At 42.1% G+C, this 18,707-nt stretch overlaps 1 long non-coding RNA gene across 1 annotated transcript; it reads left to right on the plus strand.

Moving 5' to 3' along the window:
- The first annotated feature begins 1,582 nt into the window (after positions 1–1,582).
- LOC141153213 (uncharacterized) lies at positions 1,583–12,072 on the plus strand. The gene is made up of 3 exons (XR_012247265.1): positions 1,583–2,252; positions 3,044–3,135; positions 11,941–12,072. It is a non-coding gene; the product is annotated as an uncharacterized lncRNA (long non-coding RNA).
- The last annotated feature ends 6,635 nt before the right edge of the window (positions 12,073–18,707 follow it).

Genomic DNA, 18,707 nt, shown 5'->3' on the forward strand with positions numbered 1-18,707 from the left:
ATCCATTTCCACAGTCTTGGTCCACCGTTTAACAAGGGCATGTATTCTAGCATGGTAAAAAGCATTCTTGGGACCCACCGTGCACAAACTTTTCTGTATCCCAGTTGTCCAATAATTTTCATTGCACTGCCTTTACTGAGGCAGATAATGCCACACAATTCATCTGCAGTCACCCGGCGGTCACCACGAATGATGTCATCGACTCGCTGAATGTTGCTTGGAGTCACTGCGGTTACTGGCCTGCCACTCCGCATTTTGTCAGCCAACGGTGATGGCCCTTCAGCTGTGTTACAGCGACGAACCCATCGTCTAACAGTACTGACATCCACTGTTGCATCACCGTACACATTTTTCAGTCTCTCATGAATTCGAATGGGCGTTTCACCTTCTGCATGCAAGAATTCAATCACAGAATGTTGTCTAATACGAACATCGATGTCAGCCATTTTGCAAACGGTTACAGTCCTGCCACCTGTTGGTGCAGGAAGTTGCAATTGCTGTGGATTGTAGAAGAAGGTTTGAGGAATTGTGCCAAATTTGAATATTTAACATAACTACCTTATGTAAGGAGAAAATAAATAGGAGGCATTACTTATTGACTGACCCACGTATATATATATATATATATATGTATATATATATATATATATATATATATATATATAAAACCATAATTTGGAATTTCCCAATCCCAAGATTCAGTGTTTGCAAGTTGTTGGAACTAAATCACAAGGGCAGATAGAAAGGTCCCCATACATATTAGACTAAAGTGGGAAGATCCTGTCAATATTGGAGAGACCAGATGCACAGATCAGCAGCACAGGTCCTGGTTACACAGGATGATGGGCTGCAGAGAACCATTATCCTGTGTGCATCACAAAAGATCATTTCATCTGATAAATGAGCGTTCCTCGGGTGATCGGCAGCCTGTTTACACTGTAGGATTATCATGAAACATGTGTTCCTTTCAAGGCGTCTTCACAATAATCTTGCAGTGTAGATGAACTGAGGTCAGTCACATGACATGATGTAAGTTTCCTTGAAGGCAGGGTAAAGCTGGCCATACACATGAGATAGCAGTTGGTGGAACTTTCATTTGGCAGATAGTTATCTCTCCTAGCTCCTCCATCCTCCATGAGTATTGGGCTTGGTCGAGCCATCATGTGCTCTTAACAGATAGAGGAGAAAGCAGCTGCCAGACTCATATATCTATCATAATTTAAAAAAGAATTCAACATTATCAGTAAAAGATAAAGACGAGCAAACCTGTAAGAGGCAAAATTGATATCACCTCAAATTTTACAAAAAATTTGGATTCTCCTAAATTATAATTTCTTGCCATTTGTTTACGGCAAATTCAGCAAAATGTTGCTGGATGGCCACCAATCTGCTGAATGGTAGAGGTACAGAAAAAACAATAATGTTGTCGCAGACCATTCCCGCTGCTGCAAACATGCTGTCCAATGCTTTGCCCGTCATCTTCAGACATCACATATTTATTATGTTCTAGCTTCTTGAGAGACACCAGAGAATAATAACCAACGTTCAATTCTCCTGGAAAAATTTTGATGTGAATGGAATTTTCTGGCCAAACTGGATTTGAATTTTAGTAGATTTGCTCATTACAAGTAAAAGGGAATGTCCATTTGATACACTTATTCCATATTCACAGGATATGTCCTACATTTCTAAAAATTTTGAGTGTCAGCTGTGGGACCCACTTCTAATCGGGACTCCATCTTGCTCCACAATAGAGAGGTGGCCGTACTCTATTCACTTCTGTAGGAGCATGCTTTTTGGCTAATTTTGGAGCTTCCATAAAACTGAATGAATAAATGTGCAGAATCAAAGCAACCTCTTTCTTCACCATGATACAAAACAAAGCTGAGGTATGGTGTCCAACCCTCTGAAGTTCTATCTGACCCACCAAGTCGGGCAGGTGCACATGACTGCTTTTCTTTCCATCCGAGAAAAATGGTCTGATTACACTGATCAGATTCTGATCAGAGTTTAATCAGAGTGGAATCAATTTTTCTCAGAGGTTAAGAGAAAATAAAAAAATTCTCCACCTTCTCTATTCAATCAATCTATGAAAATCAAACCATATTGAATGTCATCCAAGTGCGGTTTCGATGTTTTCCAGGGACCCAAAGACTGGCTATGTCGAATTTGAGCATGGGTACAAGTCGTATCTGTCAAAACGATGGATGACAATCGTCCAATACAAACATTCATGTCCCCCTGACCATAGGGTAAGTTCTCACAATGTCTTTTTCCATAAAAGTGTCTCAAAAAAAGGAGATAATGCACAGCAATGTCAAAAGATGATATTGCTGAGCACATGTTCCAATTTATATCCCTTCTTTTAACTGCTTCAGGGTTCGTAAACCCATAAGCAGTTAAAAGAAGTGATATGTTCATTCTTTGGGTGGCTTCCGCTGGGAAGCCGTCTGCTCTGCATACTTGAAAGCATAGAGCAAAAGACAACGGTGGTGGAGCTGCTGCAAGAACAAGGGCAAAGCCGCCGAGGAATCTGCTTCAGGACAGTGACCACCACCAGTGTCTTCCTGAAGTGGCTTCGTCTGGTAAAACTCGGTGGTTACGTCAGCATCTAAATGACTTTGTGTGCACATACCTTTAGGGTATTCAGCATTTTTTTTTCAATTTGGAACCTCGATGGTTACATGATGTGCTGAATGATCAGAAGTTGACTATATGTAAAAGTATATTTTTTTACAACCCATAGATATTTGTGTGCTATATGATATGAAATAACGTATGTGGATGCAAAGCAAAACCTTCTATGCTATAAGCTGAGTTTCTATGTATTGTATTACCAAAATATGATTAGCTGTTAGTGTGCGGTAATTGTGAATGCTGGGACAAATTCTCTAAACGTCTAGCATTTCCCTGGACTATCAGGTGACAATTGTAGACTTAACCAATTGCCACTTTACAGTACAGCAGAACAGCAATTAAGATCTCACCTTTCATTGTTAAATATTGGATTTAAATAGATCCAATCTCATTGTGTTTGCAACAGATACCACAGTGTGGAGGAAATACCTGAGCTACCTGACAGCCGTATATTGTATGACTATAGGAGGAAATTCCTGTAAAAAGAGCCATGGATTGGTAATGTCAAACGTCTTAATATTTGGTGGATCTGGTTATTTTCAATGTTCAGCTGAGTGGAAGAGTTTGTTATATGGTCAAATACACAAGAAAATACAAAGGGTCTTGATTTTAAACCGGATTATGAACATATGTAGAAGTCTATGCTTTTATAAATGATTTGTTGAGGTTGAATTTCCTAGAAATGACTAATGTGGGGCCTTCTAGTATGATGAGAGGTTCACTTTTTAGGTCCTCCAGGTGTCTTGTTCTTTGCAAAGTAGAAGGTCTCATTTCAAAACTTTAAAAGACTGTTCAAGGGTGGCATCATAGTCAGGCAATCGTGACCAAACAATAATTTCTAGCTTTTAGGGCTCGGTAAAACCTATACATCAGACGAGTGCTATCTGATGTTTTATCAGATAGCACTCGGTTCAATGTTGTTTTATGGGGTAGTGCAGCTGCAGAGAGTGGATCCGATAATCGGATCACGCGCACCCATACAAGTCTATGGGTTCGTGTAAAAGATCGGACAGCACTCGGATGTGATCTGAGGGCAGTCCGACTCAGACAATGGAGAAGATGGAGAAACGAAATTCTCCGTCTTCTCCACACGTGTGTTCAGATTTTCTCATGTGAGAGAATCGGATCACACTAGGATGACACTCGGATCAAACTCTATGCAGAGTTTCAGCAGAGTGTCATTAACATAATTGACCTGATTCTCTCGCAGAGAGAATATACGATCATGTGACCCCAGTAGAGATGAGCGAACCTGAACTTAAAAGTTTGGGGTTTGTACCGTAAAGTTAGTGTCCGGTGCTAAACGCCGAACACAGACTTCTCCCGGATGTCCATTGCAAAGTTTGGAGTTTTGGGGGAAGTCCGTTGCAGAGAGAGGAAAGAGAGAATTTTGCAGCTCAAAAGTTTGGGTCCCCATTAGTTTCAATAGGGTTCGGGTTCTGGTTCAAGTTTGGGTACAGTTGGAATAAAGTTCGGGTCGGGTACCAGAACCCGGATTTCCAAGGGTTCACTCATCTCTAGACCCAGCCTTAAAATTAAAAAAGCACTTAAAGGAATTGTCCGCTTTTGTATATTTTAACAATTGTGTTGGGGACATGATTTTGTGGTGCTTGATAATATATAATTATTACAGGTTGTCCTCCTGTACTTGTGAAGGACTGTGCACACAAAGGCTGCACTGACAAGTGCAGGAGGAGAACCTGTAATCTTTATATTTTAGGAAATGCTGTGTGTGATGAGGACTGGCCGATTACTCATTTCAGTAGCTAAGCCAGCCTCATTCTCTGTTTCTACATAGGCAAAGACAAACTGAAGTATATACTTAAATGGATTGCATACACAGCCATATCTTATCTTACTAGACAATGTAACCAGTGATAATATTCCACAATATTTATTTTTCTTATCAGTTAAGTTCTATGTGTGAAACTCCCCAAACCTACCCAGATTTTAGAGCTCATGCACACAACAGAAGTTGGTACCTCTGTTTGATTCCATATATGCTATGTCCCATAGGATGCCATATTACCTAAGTCATTGTACAGCTACACGTATAGGCTCTTGTTCCACGGAAATGCATTATTATTATTATTATTTATTATTATAGCGCCATTTATTCCATGGCGCTTTACATGTGAAAAAGGGGTATAATACAAGAACAATTACAATAATCTTGAACACAATGTGACAGCGACTGGTACAGGAAGAGCGAGGACCCTACCCGCGAGGGCTCACAATCTACAAGGGATGGGTGAGGATACAGTAGGTGAGGGTAGAGCTGGTCGTGCAGCGGTATGGTGGAGCGGTGGTTACTGCAGGTTGTAGGCTTGTCGGAAGAGGTGGGTCTTCAGGTTCCTTTTGAAGGTTTCCATGGTAGGCGAGAGTCTGATACCTTGGGGTAGAGAGTTCCAGAGTAGAGGGGAAGCACGGGAGAAATCTTGTATGCGATTGTGGGAGGAGTAGATAAGAGGGGAGTAGAGAAGGAGATCTTGTGAGGATCGGAGGTTGCGTGTGGGTATTTAACGGGAGACTAGGTCAGAGATATATGGAGGAGACAGGTTGTGAATGGCTTTGTATGTCATGGTTAGGGTTTTGAACCGGAGTCTCTGAGCAATGGGGAGCCAGGGAAGAGATTGACAGAGAGGAGAGGCCGGGGAATAGCGGGGGGGACAGGTTGATTAGTCGAGCAGCAGAGTTTAGGATAGATTGGAGGGGTGTGAGAGTGTTAGAGGGGAGGCCACAGAGCAGGAGGTTGCAGTAGTCAAGGCGGGAGATGATAAGGGCGTGCACTAGTGTTTTTGCAGATTCATGGTTTAGGAATGTGCGGATCCGGGAGATATTTTTGAGTTGGAGTCGGCAGGAAGTGGAAAGGGCTTGGATATGTGGTTTGAAGGAGAGTTCAGAGTCCAGGGTTACCCCAAGGCAGCGAGCTTGAGGGACTGGGGAGAGTGGGCAGCCATTGACGTTGATAGATAGGTCAGTTGGGGGGTTTGAATGAGATGGCGGAAAAATGATGAATTCTGTTTTGTCCATGTTAAGTTTTAGAAATCTGTCAGAGAAGAAGGATGAAATAGAAGACAGACATTGTGAGATTTTGGTTAGTAAGGAGGTGATATCGGGTCCAGAGAGGTAGATCTGTGTGTCATCAGCATAGAGGTGATAATGAAAGCCGTGAGACTCTATGAGCTGTCCCAGGCCGAAGGTGTAGATGGAGAAGAGCAGCGGTCCTAGAACTGAACCTTGGGGGACACCGCCAGATAGGGGGCGAGATGAGGAGGTGGTGTGTGAGTGGGAGACACTGAATGTCCGGTCTGTTAGGTATGAGGTGATCCAGGATAGGGCCAAGTCTGTGATGCCAATAGATGAGAGAGTCTGTAGTAAGAGGGAATGGTCCACTGTGTCAAAGGCAGATGACAGGTCTAGGAGGAGGATGACAGAGTAGTGTCGCTTAGATTTGGCGGTTAGTAGGTCGTTGGTGACTTTAGTCAGTGCAGTTTCAGTAGAAACTAGATTGTAGGCGGTCAAAAAGGGAGCAGGAGGAGAGGTGGGAGGACAGTTCAGAATGGACATGTTGTTCCAGTAGTTTTGAGGCATAGGGGAGAAGTGATATGGGGCGATAGCTAGACACAGAGGATGGGTCAAGGGAGGGATTTTTGAGGATGGGTGTGATTGAGGCATGTTTGAAGCATGAGGGGAAGACACCAGTTGTTAGTGACAAGTTGAAGAGGTGGGCTAGGGCTTGGATGAAGATAGTGGTAAGGTTTGGGATGACGTGGGATGGGATTGGGTCAAGTTTACAGGTGGTGAGGTGTGATTTGGAGAGTAAGGAGGAAAGTTGATCTTCAGAAATGGTGGAGAAGGTGGTTTTGGAGGAAGAGGGTTGAGTAGGTGTGGGGAGGGGCTGTGGGGGCTTTAGGCCAAAGCTTTGTCTGATGATGTCAATCTTCTGCTTGAAGAATGAGGCAAAGTCTTCGGCTGAAATAAGAGGAGAGGGAGGAGGCACTGGGGACGGAGGAGAGAATTGAAGGTGTTGAATAGTTGTTTGGGGTTGTGAGACAGGGAGGATATGAGAGATGTGAAGTATGTTTGTTTTGCTGCAGTGAGTGTGGACTTGAAGGTAGTGAGGGACTGTTTGAATGCGATGAAACACTCATGGGAGTGGGACCTTTTCCATCTACGCTCAGCGACCCTGGAGGCCCGTCGCAGTTCTTTAGTTAGGCTGGTGTGCCAGGGTTGTCTGTTGATTATGCGAGCCTTGGTATGTGTGAGGGGGGCGACCAAATCGAGAGCTGCAGCGGTTGTGGTGTTGTATAAAGTGGCAGCAACATCTGCATCATGTAAGGAACTAATGTCTGTAAGAGGGAGGAGGGATTCAGAGAGTGACTGTTGGTCAAGGTGTTTGAGATTTCTGCGAGGGTATGCAAGTTTGTGGAGTGGGGATTGCTGCCCCGGGGAGGAGAGAGAAGAGAATGTGAGTAGGTTGTGGTCAGAAAGAGGGAAAGGTGAGTTAGAGAGGTTAGATAGGGAACAGAGGTGGGTGAAGATGAGGTCCAGTGTGTGGCCATCTTTGTGGGTGGGTGTGGAAGACCACTGAGTAAGACCGAAGGAGGAAGTGAGGGATAGAAGCTTAGAGGCAGCTGAGAGGGAAGTGTCAATGGGGATGTTAAAGTTGCCCATGAGGATAGTGGGGATGTCAATGGAGAGGAAATGAAGAATACATCTGACTTTACACATGATGTAAGTGATACATTCGCATAATGAGCTATGTATTATTGATTATATTTGGTGCCCTCGATTTGTCCCAACTCTCCTCTTTTTTCCTCCTCCTTCGCATAATGAGCCGTCGTCTCAGATCCTGTAGGTTTTGACTGGACAAATAATGCTGCACATAGTGCTGTTTTTCAAGATGATGAACACCTTGGAGAAACTTGGTGGATCAAATTATAAGTTGATTGTTGTCCATTAAGATCCATTTACACTTCCTGATTATCGTGAATGAGCTCTCCTTGGAAATCATATTTCCCGACTATCGTGCAGGCTATACATGGTGCTGATCATCCAATGAATGAGAAAAATGCTTGTTCATTGGGAGAAGTGATCTCTTTTAATGCACATAAGATCATCGTTCTCGGCAGCACATCATCCTGTATTAACAGGACTTGTGCCATCAACAATATGGGCAGCCTACGAGCACTGAAGGATCTAGTACTGATCCTTCAGTATGTATCTGAAGTTGGGTTGGCCTGTGTAAACAGACCATAAAACGACTGCCAACCGGCAAGCCAGTGTTGGTTAGTGGCCATTTAACATTGCCCATTATGCAAAATAAACAAACCCATAGAAATTAGCAAAAAGATTTGCAACAACCTGGTCAGCTGCCACTTCGATACTCCAAGGAAGTGCAAACTTTCTCTTCTGGCACTTGAATGCCAGCATAATAGTCCCCGTGACATCATTACGTCACAGCGCAATGCATGTCATGATGCTACATAAGACCTAGTGAACCAAAGTGGATTCCAGATGAGGGCAGTGTGAATCTTTTCTCTCATCTCTAGTGTCTATCATATGACCAAAGTGGCAGAGTGTCATGGTTTCCACTACAAATGGAAGCTCCAATGCAAAGTCTAAATAAGCCCTCAGATATTGCTAAAATAATAAAGTAATAGTAGATTTATAAAAATAGTAAACTAATAGACTGAATGTGGATTAATAATAAGGATTTATTGCATTACACATTTGATAAATACAGATCGCAGCTTGAAAGCTCACTGCACTGACCAGTTTCTATTTCTAATGCTTTAGAAATGGCTTTTGTTATAAAGTCCTCAAATATAATACATTCCCACCAGGGATCCTTCTTTCATTTAATACTTTCACTTTTTTTACTGCATTGTTGCTGGAACCACATCAAAACCTCATGACATGTTCTCCACAGTAATAGTATTAAAGGTAAAACATAACTTATATCCCATGTCTCTAACAATGTTCGGAAAATGGAGTGCTGTTATTGTATACAAAGGACCATGCTCTCTATGAATGGGAGGTAGCATGTTCTGCAGATTGTGATGATGAGCCAACATTAAAGGAGACCTTTGTATAAGTTCAAAGGGGATTAAACAACATTTTTCTTTAAAAAATAATCTGTTATTTTTCTCACAGGGGTTTTCTTTTTTTTTTGTTCCTCAGTTCTTTCTTGAAAGAGAAAAATACACAGTTATCTACCGTTGTTCAATTTCAGTTCTGCAAACATTGTTGGCCTTTATGTTCAATGGAGTTATGACTTCAGCTCCAAACAAGGGTGTTAGTTACTGGAAGTGGGGGTTCATGGCTAATAGATGCACCAGGGCTCTTCTGCCATATAAGACCACAATAGTATTGTAAATTGTAGGTTGTAGGTGTCACCTCTGTTACATATTTTACATTGGGACCCACTATCTAGAAGTTACTTCTCTGGGTCCAAATAGTCTATGGCATAAGATATGAAGATAGATGTGTGATGATTTTTTTTTTATTAGTTCTGACCAAGATAGACTAATTTGCTGTAGAATCAAAGCTCAATAACTTGGAGTGCACTCTATCCCCAAGTGGTAGAAGGTACAAGAAGACAGGGGTGGGACCTAATAATCACGAGATTTCCAAATGATGGTACCACATTTCCAAATGATGGTACCTACCTGGCTTTACTTTTAGCAACATCTTGATAAACACTGGGGAGAATTGGAAGGTCATACTCTATATTAATCATCGCCATAGGCACTGAAATTATTCTGCCTCGTGATATTTCTTCTGTATCAATAAGCCGTTCACATTTGCATGAATTGGGAAGTGTGCAGTAAAGTGTATTCTCTAGAATAGAAAACTTTATCATTAAACGAAACAACACTAAGATTGATAAAATAAATAATATCCATCAAGATTAAACTTTCTCACTACAATTATACATTTTTTTTAATTAATTATAATTGATATTGTAATTAATCATTTATCCTTTTTAAATATTGAAAAATGATCTGCCAGTACCACTTCTTGGGATTGGACATACCACAGTTTATATTTTCTTCCTGTAAGGTACCCTTTCAAATATTGAAGCCTGACTTGCTTTTCCTCCTCACGTATTGAACGTCCCCCTGGTCCTTGTTGAAACACATGCTAGTTCTTTGTATTGGCCATTTGTATATTTAGAGATGTGAACAAGATCACTGCTAGTGTGTGTTTTATCCAAGCTGAACAAGCTCAATTTTTCAGAGAGACTTTCCATCCCATTCAAATATCGTATTGCCAACCACTGCTCGGACAACCCCTACTTAAATACTTTATTCCCCAGTGTAAAATAAAAATAACAGATACTTACCTTTCAAAACAGCTCTGTTCCTGCAATGTTGGCACTAGGTCTCCCAGAGCTCCTGGGACAGTGATTGGCTGCTGTGCTAACATGGAATAACAATGTCACATGAGCCTTGGGAGACCCGGTGTCGACATCATTGGAATGGCGCCAGTGCGGTTCTGAGTATCTGTTAGTTTTATTATACGCTGGGTAATATTATATTTAAGAATGGGATATCTTCTAAAAAAAGGGATTGTCAAAATAGGACAACTCCTTTAAGGAAATAGCCCAGCAATTTTTTTCCATCTCTGTATCCCTCACTTGATTGTCTATCACACGCGGCCTTTTTCTTTTATAATGTGTACTTACATCCATGCAGCTCACTTTCTTCTTTCTTCTCCGTTTTCATTTGTAGATTTCAGCCTGAATTTTACTCCTGTGTGTTATACAGGGTGGGCCATTTATATAGATACACCTAAATTAAATGTGAATGTTTGGTGATATCAATTTCCTGTTTGTGGCACATTAGTATATGGGAGGGGGGAAACTTTTCCAGATGGGTGGTGACCATGGTGGCCATTTTGAAGTTGGCCATTTTGGATCCAATTTTATTTTTTTCAATGGGAAGATGGTCATGTGACACATCAAACTTATTGAGAATTTCATAAGAAAAACAATGGTGTGCTTGGTTTTAACTTAACTTTATTCTTTCATGAGTCATTTACAAGTTTATGACCACTTATAAAATATGTTCAAAGTGCTGTCCATTGTGTTGGATTGTCAATGCAACCCTCTTCTCCCACTCTTGACACACTGAAATGCTAGCACAGGCTTCCAGTATCCGTTGTTTCAGATGCTACACATCAAACAAATAATTTTTTTTTTTTACAAATTTCTGAACTTTTATTTTTACTATTTAAATAAATTAAAAAAGTAACTTTGCATGTTTAGTACTACTGCAATCAAACTAACCTGGTAAATAATGTTGCTATGTCAGTTTTACTGCATAATAAATGGCGGAAAAACAAAATATGAGGTTTTATTTTCAACCATTTCAAACTTTTCAATACACGATATGGTAAAGTGAAAGGTGTCATTCAAAACTATACAAACTATGTCAGCAGAAAAATGAAAAAAGTTATGGTTCTTTGAAGAAGAGGAGGAAAAAGTGGAAGCGCAAATTGAAAATTGGCAGCAATGGGAAGGGGTTAAATGTACATTGTAGTAGATTATGAATTTTACATTTTACATTTTCTATAAATATGTGCACTATACTGATGAATTATTTTTTTAAATCTGAAACACAATAAAGAAATGTAATCTCCCATTGTCTACTTTTTTGCAGTCTGCAAAACTTTTGGGTGTCGGATACATAACATGTATCACACAAGAATTTATTAGAAATTGCCGGCACATGTATTAGGCGTCCGTTGACATGATAGTAAAGAATTTGCTGCAGTTCACATAAGATTAAAGTCCTAAGACAAAAACAGACTTTTAAGTGAAAAGAAAATCTAGTTCACCACTTTGTGCTGGCAGATTTAAATGTCCCCATTATCTTCCTAGGATTATGTGCATGACAGCTCATATCTGTACGCTCTGATCCCTACTAATTTTCACTGGTTCACATCAACATAAAGAAGTCTTAGCACCCTGACAAATTGCCAGTGAACACCTGCCCACTTCAACTTTCTCTCTCTGTGTGTGTGTTTTCTTAGCACCATAAAATTTCTGGAAGCTATATCCTTCAGTACGGAGTTTTCCCTTTCATAAATTAGCACCCATGCTTTTCTTTACACAAACTTCCAGTGGGATTTTATGAAATGGATTTTGATCCTGTTCATCTCATAAATCCGATACCTATAAATCCAACAACTCTTTGTAACTCCGGGATATTGCTTGTTTTCCTAAAGCCGAGACCATTTGCTTGCCAGTCAATTCTGTATTTGCAAACATATATTTCTTTTTTTTTTTTGCAGGTGGAACAGTAAAGATTTTTCTCGTCTTTGAACAGATCTGAGATGTATTTAGTGGAAGAGTAAACAGTGACATGTTGTATCCTGAGCTTGTCTTCAAAGTAGTTATAGAAAAATGTTGTTGCTTGTTGTATTATAACTTTAGATGCCTTTTCAGAATCAATATTTGCCTTCCTTCAAACCACAATGTGTTAGACAATATTATTTCTCAAGGGATTTAGATTTTTACTAACTTTTCTGATGAGTAAAGCTAGACTTCTTTGATGGGATCAGACAAGCTGTAAACACAGCTGTTATCTCAAAAATTGCAGGCTCATCCAGTCAACTTATTTTTTAATTAATACGACTAAATATGCTTTTGTGTTGACCGGTAAGAGATATCCATTAACATGATTTCACCAATTTCATTTAATTAGGAGGGCCTACCCAACAATAAAATGATCATGTGGTGTCCCGCTGTTACCAGTCCTTGCAATCAGCTGTAATTTGTAGGAGAAATTGGCTGTAAAGGCTTGTTCAGATGAGTAAAATTGGAGTAAGGGCTTATTCAGACATCCGATTTTTGCGTGCGAGTGCTATCTGAGATTTTCACGGATAGCATTCGTACCTGTGATCATCTATGAGGCATTCACATGTCCTCGGACGGAGAGGTCCACGGAAACTCGCGGAGCCATGTCCAATTTTGATCTGAGGGTTGGATCAAAATTGCCAATGCAAGTCAATGGGTCCTTGAAATAATCAAACCACACTCGGATGACATCCGAATGGGGTATGATTTTTATGGATTTTCAGAAAGTAGAAAGTGGAGAATTTTTTATTTTATAACTGTCTCCACTTCTGAGAAAATTGAAAAACATTCGTACCACACTCTGACCAAACTCTGATCAGAGTCTGACTAGAATAACACTAAATGTAGGACCTCATCTGATAATTCATAATTATTAGGAAACCACTATTATGTTTTGCAAAAAAAAAATCATAGTATTATTAAATAGATATTGAGGCTGGAAAAGTCAGAAGGCTAAACAAGCACAAATTGTCACCAGTTGTGAATATGCATAGTAGATCTATGAGAAGGCAATAGTAAGTAATCTAGAAATGTATTTAAACTTCAGTTATTAAATCCTACTATATTTATGAGATGGTCAATGAAGAGCCCAGTAACAAAAATGAGGATGGAGCTCCCATTGTGTTGTAGGTCCTTACACTAGCTTTCATTTCTTAAGGTGCTTTCATATTGCATTTAGGCACACACTCAGTCGCCCCATCGGGGCATACGTCCAAACCCCCTGCAAAAGGGGATTCAGACATATGCGCCAATGGGGCCATACGCTATAATGGTTCCGGCAGACAGAACGTGCGCTCTGTTGTGCATCATTTTTGGGTGTATATGCCTACTGGAGGCGGACACTCAGATGTAGTAGACTGCGTCTAGGTGTCCGCCTCTAGTAGTCATACACGCTATTGTCCGAATCCTGTTTTACGGGGGGTTCAGACGTATGACCCGACAAGGCCACCGAGCATATGCCTAAAATCAATGTGAAAGTACCCTTAGAAGTTGCTAATCAACCACTCCTCCCGGAGATGGGCAGCACTAAGGAGATGGATGATTGTTTTACACACAGGGTATTGTGCTGAATCTGGTGACAAATGTAGGAACTGGAACTTGGAATAAATTACACTTCTCACAGGGGACAATTTTGGAAACAGAAAAGTGTATGCAGAGGAATTGTTCCACTGGTCTTCTTTGGAACAGTTTCCAGCATCAATTATTGCGCCGGACTAGTCCTGGAATCAGAACAAAGGATTTTCCATGTAGCGGTTTAACACTATTAATAAATATGCCCGGTTGCCCATATAAAAATATTTTTCTTGGTTAGTGCATATAATAAATGACATACAATTGTCTTTGTTTTTGACCTTGTACTCTTTGTGGGGAGCACCTTACATTTTAGGTTTCCAGAAAGACCCTTATTGCCATATCTTAGTAGAAATGGCCTGTACCTTGTACTACTGGTCGGCTATTTATTATAGTAATACTATGAGGTTGCTACTTGTGTAACCCTGGCTGGTTACTCTTTAGGGTGTTTTGCTCTGTCTCCAGAACATTGTCTTTTTAATTATCTTTCACATGTTTTTTATATATGTATACTATTTGTATTTAATAAAGAATTTGCTACTTTATTAACATCTTTAAACTCCGTTTTTCTCTTGTTTGCATTTTTTAGGACTATTGTGATGCAACATCATAAAAAATCCTATAGTTATAAATAAGGGTCAGGTCCCTCCTGTGTGTCACTACTATATCACAAGGAATACACAACACATAGTCTAATATGTGGGCAGCACGGTGGCTCAGTGGTTAGCACTTTTGCTTTGCAGTGCTGGGGTCCTGGGCTCAAATCCCACCAAGGACAACATCTGCAAGGAGTTTGTATGTTCTCTCTGTGTTTGTGTGGGTTTCCTCCGGGTTCTTAGGTTTCCTCCAACACACCAAAGACATCCTGATAGGGAATGTAGATTGTGAGACCCCAATGGGGACAGCGATGATAATGTCTGTAAAGCGCTGTGGAATTAATGGTGCAATAAATAAATGAGGCCTAAGTTGGCAGAACTAAAACTTGCTTTTAGCTGTTTGTGTACTGTGTGTTACCTGCAGTCTATGTGGCTTGGCAAAAGTTGTTGGATTAGTGATCTACATGACAAATATATATTTTTCAAACAGATGAGAAGAATCTGAGTTGCATGGCTGCCACTTGTGCCTGTCACCAGGGGAATACTAACTCTGAGAAACTAGCACCACAGATTTATATATACTGTAATGAAACGCTGTGCCAAACACCAAGAAGGAAGTTTATATGGAGAAGAAAAAAAGTGTAAGACAGGCACCAAGCATTCCAAATAGTTGAATAAATACCAATGAGAAAAATAATATAGTTAAGAAAACACATTTTATTGATACCACAAAGAAACACCATATGTTAAAACATACTTAAAAACAAGAAAATACAGTAAATGTTATCCCCTTATAATAAGGCATAAATACATACATAGATGTGTGAAATTTTCAAGCACAAAAGTTAACTCCGACCATAAGGCAATATATACTGTATGATATAAACACCAGTGGCGAACACTGACAGCAAAGGGCCCATGTGAAAGACATGAGACTGGATCCTTCTCTCCATAATGCTCCACTCACTTATACACACATACATTAACATGAGCATTCCCATTAGGCACACAAAGATAAACTATGTATATAGTAGACACGCATGAGCACATTACTCCCTCATATACACAGTGCAGATAAGCATATATAAGATATACACTTACACATATATACTAGTGATGAGCAAGCATACTCGCAAGTACTTAGTACTCGCCTGAGCGTCTCAGCACTCGAGATGCTCGGAGCTCACCGAGTACTTGAGAGATGCTCGGGCGGATGCTCGGGTCCCCTCCCTGCATGTTTGGCGCTCTTTAGAGTGCCAATCAACATGCAGAAATTGCCTGCCACTCATTGTAATGCCGCAGCCATGGTGGATGTGGCATTACAGTGATTGGCTGGCCGCACAGCGTCATCAGGTCTATATCAGACCTAGCGCCGCTGTGCTCGTCAGTCTACTCCGCAATCAGGCAGTGTAGGGAGAGCTGCTGCTGAGCTAGGGAGAGATTTGGTTGTATATTAGGTAGTGTAGGGAGAAAACCTGTACAATAAACATATCCATCTCAACAAACAGTCCTTCTGAGGACTAATCCATCTGAAGAGATATCAGGCAGGCAGGGTGTATAGGCAGGCAGTGTATATAGCAGACTGCACTGCATATAGCACAAGAGGCTCCATTCCAGTTCTGTCGGCTACTGCTGTTAGATATTTCTGGAAATTGGCCCAGGTCTCAGGGGCCAGGAATAGCTTTTTTTGGGATCTTAATCCTCATTATTTGCTTAAAAAGCAATCCAGAGAACACCGTTTTTCTGTGGCATTTGCTTGTTGGCACTGCAGAATACAGCCAGGTCCATTCCATATTACAGCACTAAAAATCCAGCTATTTAAAATTGTGTTTTCCCCATCACACAGATCACATATACGTTTTCAGAAAATACTGCCATTTCTAACCTAAATTAAAAATTTGTTTCAGTGTGTCAGTGAAGCAATTGACACCAGATTGCTGTTCAAAATAGTTACCTACAGGACAGGTACTTAAAACTGTGTTTTCTCCGTCACACAGATCACATACACGTTTTCAGAAAATACTGCCATTTCTACCCTCCATTAAAAATTTGTTTCAGTGTGTCAGTGAAGCAATTGACACCAGTTTTCTGTTCAAAATAGTTTCCTACTGGCCAGGTATTTAAAACTGTGGTTTGTCCGTCACATGGATCACATATAAGTTCGCTTCAAATTCAGTCATTTGTAGTGAGCGTGGAAGATATTGTCCTCCATTTAAAATGGGCAAGACGTGATGGTGATGGTGCATGCAGAGGCCTAGGCCAAGGCCGTGGGCAAGCTGAAATTGTGTCACAACAAACAGCCACATCTTCTCGCCCGAACTTCCTGTCCCAATTCCTAGGGGACCGCAGCACACCACTATTGAACCCAGAGCTGTGTCAAAAGGTTGTTGGTTGGATAGCGGATAATGCTTCCAGTCACTTAGCCACCACCAACACCACCCTGTCTTCCACACGGTCAAGTCTCAGTAGCGGTGAGTCTGGTCTGCATATTTATCATCCTGATTCTTCTTCCTGCCACCATGCCAAGTGCCCAGAGACAAATGATCCCACACTTGGGCACTCTGAAGAGCTGTTCACTTTTCCATTTATAGATTCGGGCCTCTCGCCCGGTCCACTTGCAGCGGGGCAAAAGGAGATCGCGTGTAGCGATGCCCAAATATTTGAGCAGCCACAGTCACAAGAAGGCAACGGTGGGAAAGTGTCACAAGAGGTGGACGATGATAAGACACAATTGCCTGAAAGTCAGGAGGAGGACCAGGGTGCAGAAGTGGAAGACGAGGTGGTGGATGATATAGTAACTGACCCAACATGGCAGGAGGACATGCAGAGCGAGGACAGCAGCACACAGGGGGAGGGAGGCAGAGAACCCCAACAGGCAGGAAGAAGCAGTGTGGTGGCTGCAGACAGAAGGCAGGGAACCGTTCCCTGTAACACCAACACGAAGGAAGCTACCAGTACAACTGTTAGGTCTTCCCGAGTCTGGTTGTTTTTTAAAGACTCTGCCGATAACCCCAAAAAGGCCATTTGCACCAACTGCCAGGCCAGCATAAGCAGAGGTGGCAAAACTAGCAGCCTGACCACCACCAGCATGATCAGGCACATGGCAGCAAAGTACCCGACTTTGTGGGCCGAAACCCAGGGTCCAGGAACAGTGTCTGCGGGTGGCACCATTGCTTTTTCCGCTGTTGTGCATGCAAGCCAATCCCCTGTCCATGGTGCATGCGAAGAAGCTTCCTGCCCTGCACCTGTCATTGCACACTCTCAAGTAGCAGAATCAGGAAGCATGTCCATGTCCTTGCCCCAGCACAGCGTTCAGTTGTCCATACCCCAGTCCTTGGAACGCAAGCGCAAATACGCAGCCAACTCCCCACAGGACACAGTACTAAATTCTCACATTTCACGACTGCTTGCGCTCGAAATGTTGCCTTTTAGGCTCGTGGAGATGGAAACATTCCGCATCCTGATGGCGGCGGCCATCACTCGGTTCTTGGTCCCCAGCTGCAACTATTTCTCATGGTGTGCCGTCCCCGCATTACACAAGCACGTGTCCCAAAACATTAGCCGTGCCCTCAACAATGCAGTTACCGGGAAAGTCCACCTAACCACGGACACATGGACAAATGCTTGTGGGCAGGGACGGTACATCTTGCTGACGGCACACTGGGTTAACATAGTGGAAGCCGGGACCCAGTCGGACCTTGGGACGGCACACATCCTCCCGACGCCAAGGATTGCGGGCCCTAGGTCAATCAGGGTTGCCCCCACAGTCTACAGCTCCTGCACCTCATCCTCCTCAGCCTCCTCCTCCTCTTCAGCCTCCATCTCCGAAATGACCACATCAGTCACAAGCTGGAAGCACTGCAGCACTGCCTTGGCCAAGCGGCAACAGGCTGTGCTGAAGCTAATATGCTTAGGTGACAAACCACACAATGCTGAAGAGTTGTGGACAGCTCTGAAAGAGCAGGCAGATCTGTGGCTCACACCGCTGAACCTACAGCCAGGCATGGTCGTGTGTGACAATGGCCGGAACCTGGTGGCGGCTCTGAGGCGAGGTGAGCTCACACATGTACCATGCCTGGCCCATGTGCTTAAACTCGTGGTTCAGCGGTTTCTCAAATCCTACCGGTAGCTTCCAGATCTGCTTGTTAAAGTACGCCGCCTGTGTGCCCATTTTAGAAAGTCACCTACAGCTTCCGCCGCCCTTGCCATGTTTCAGCAGTATTTGCAGCTTCCGGATCACAGACTGGTGTGTGATGTCCCCACGTGTTGGAGCTCTACACTGCAGATGTTGGGAAGGATTTGTGAGCAGAAGAGGGCAGTTTTTGAGTACCAGCATCAACAAGGCAGTCGGTATTCAGTTCAGACTTCACACATAAGACCTCAGGAGTTGACATGGATGTCAGACATATGTACCATCCCCCAAAACTTTGAGGACTCCACCAAGATAGTGAGTGGTGATGACGCCATATTTAGCATCACTATCCCACTTCTCTGTCTTCTGAAATGCTCTCTGCTCACAATCAAAGAGGATGCAT

The sequence above is a fragment of the Phyllobates terribilis genome, unplaced genomic scaffold, assembly GCF_046119375.1.
Source record: "Phyllobates terribilis strain yellow unplaced genomic scaffold, ASM4611937v1 Scaffold_7__3_contigs__length_470593459, whole genome shotgun sequence".
Taxonomy (NCBI): Eukaryota; Metazoa; Chordata; class Amphibia; order Anura; family Dendrobatidae; genus Phyllobates; species Phyllobates terribilis.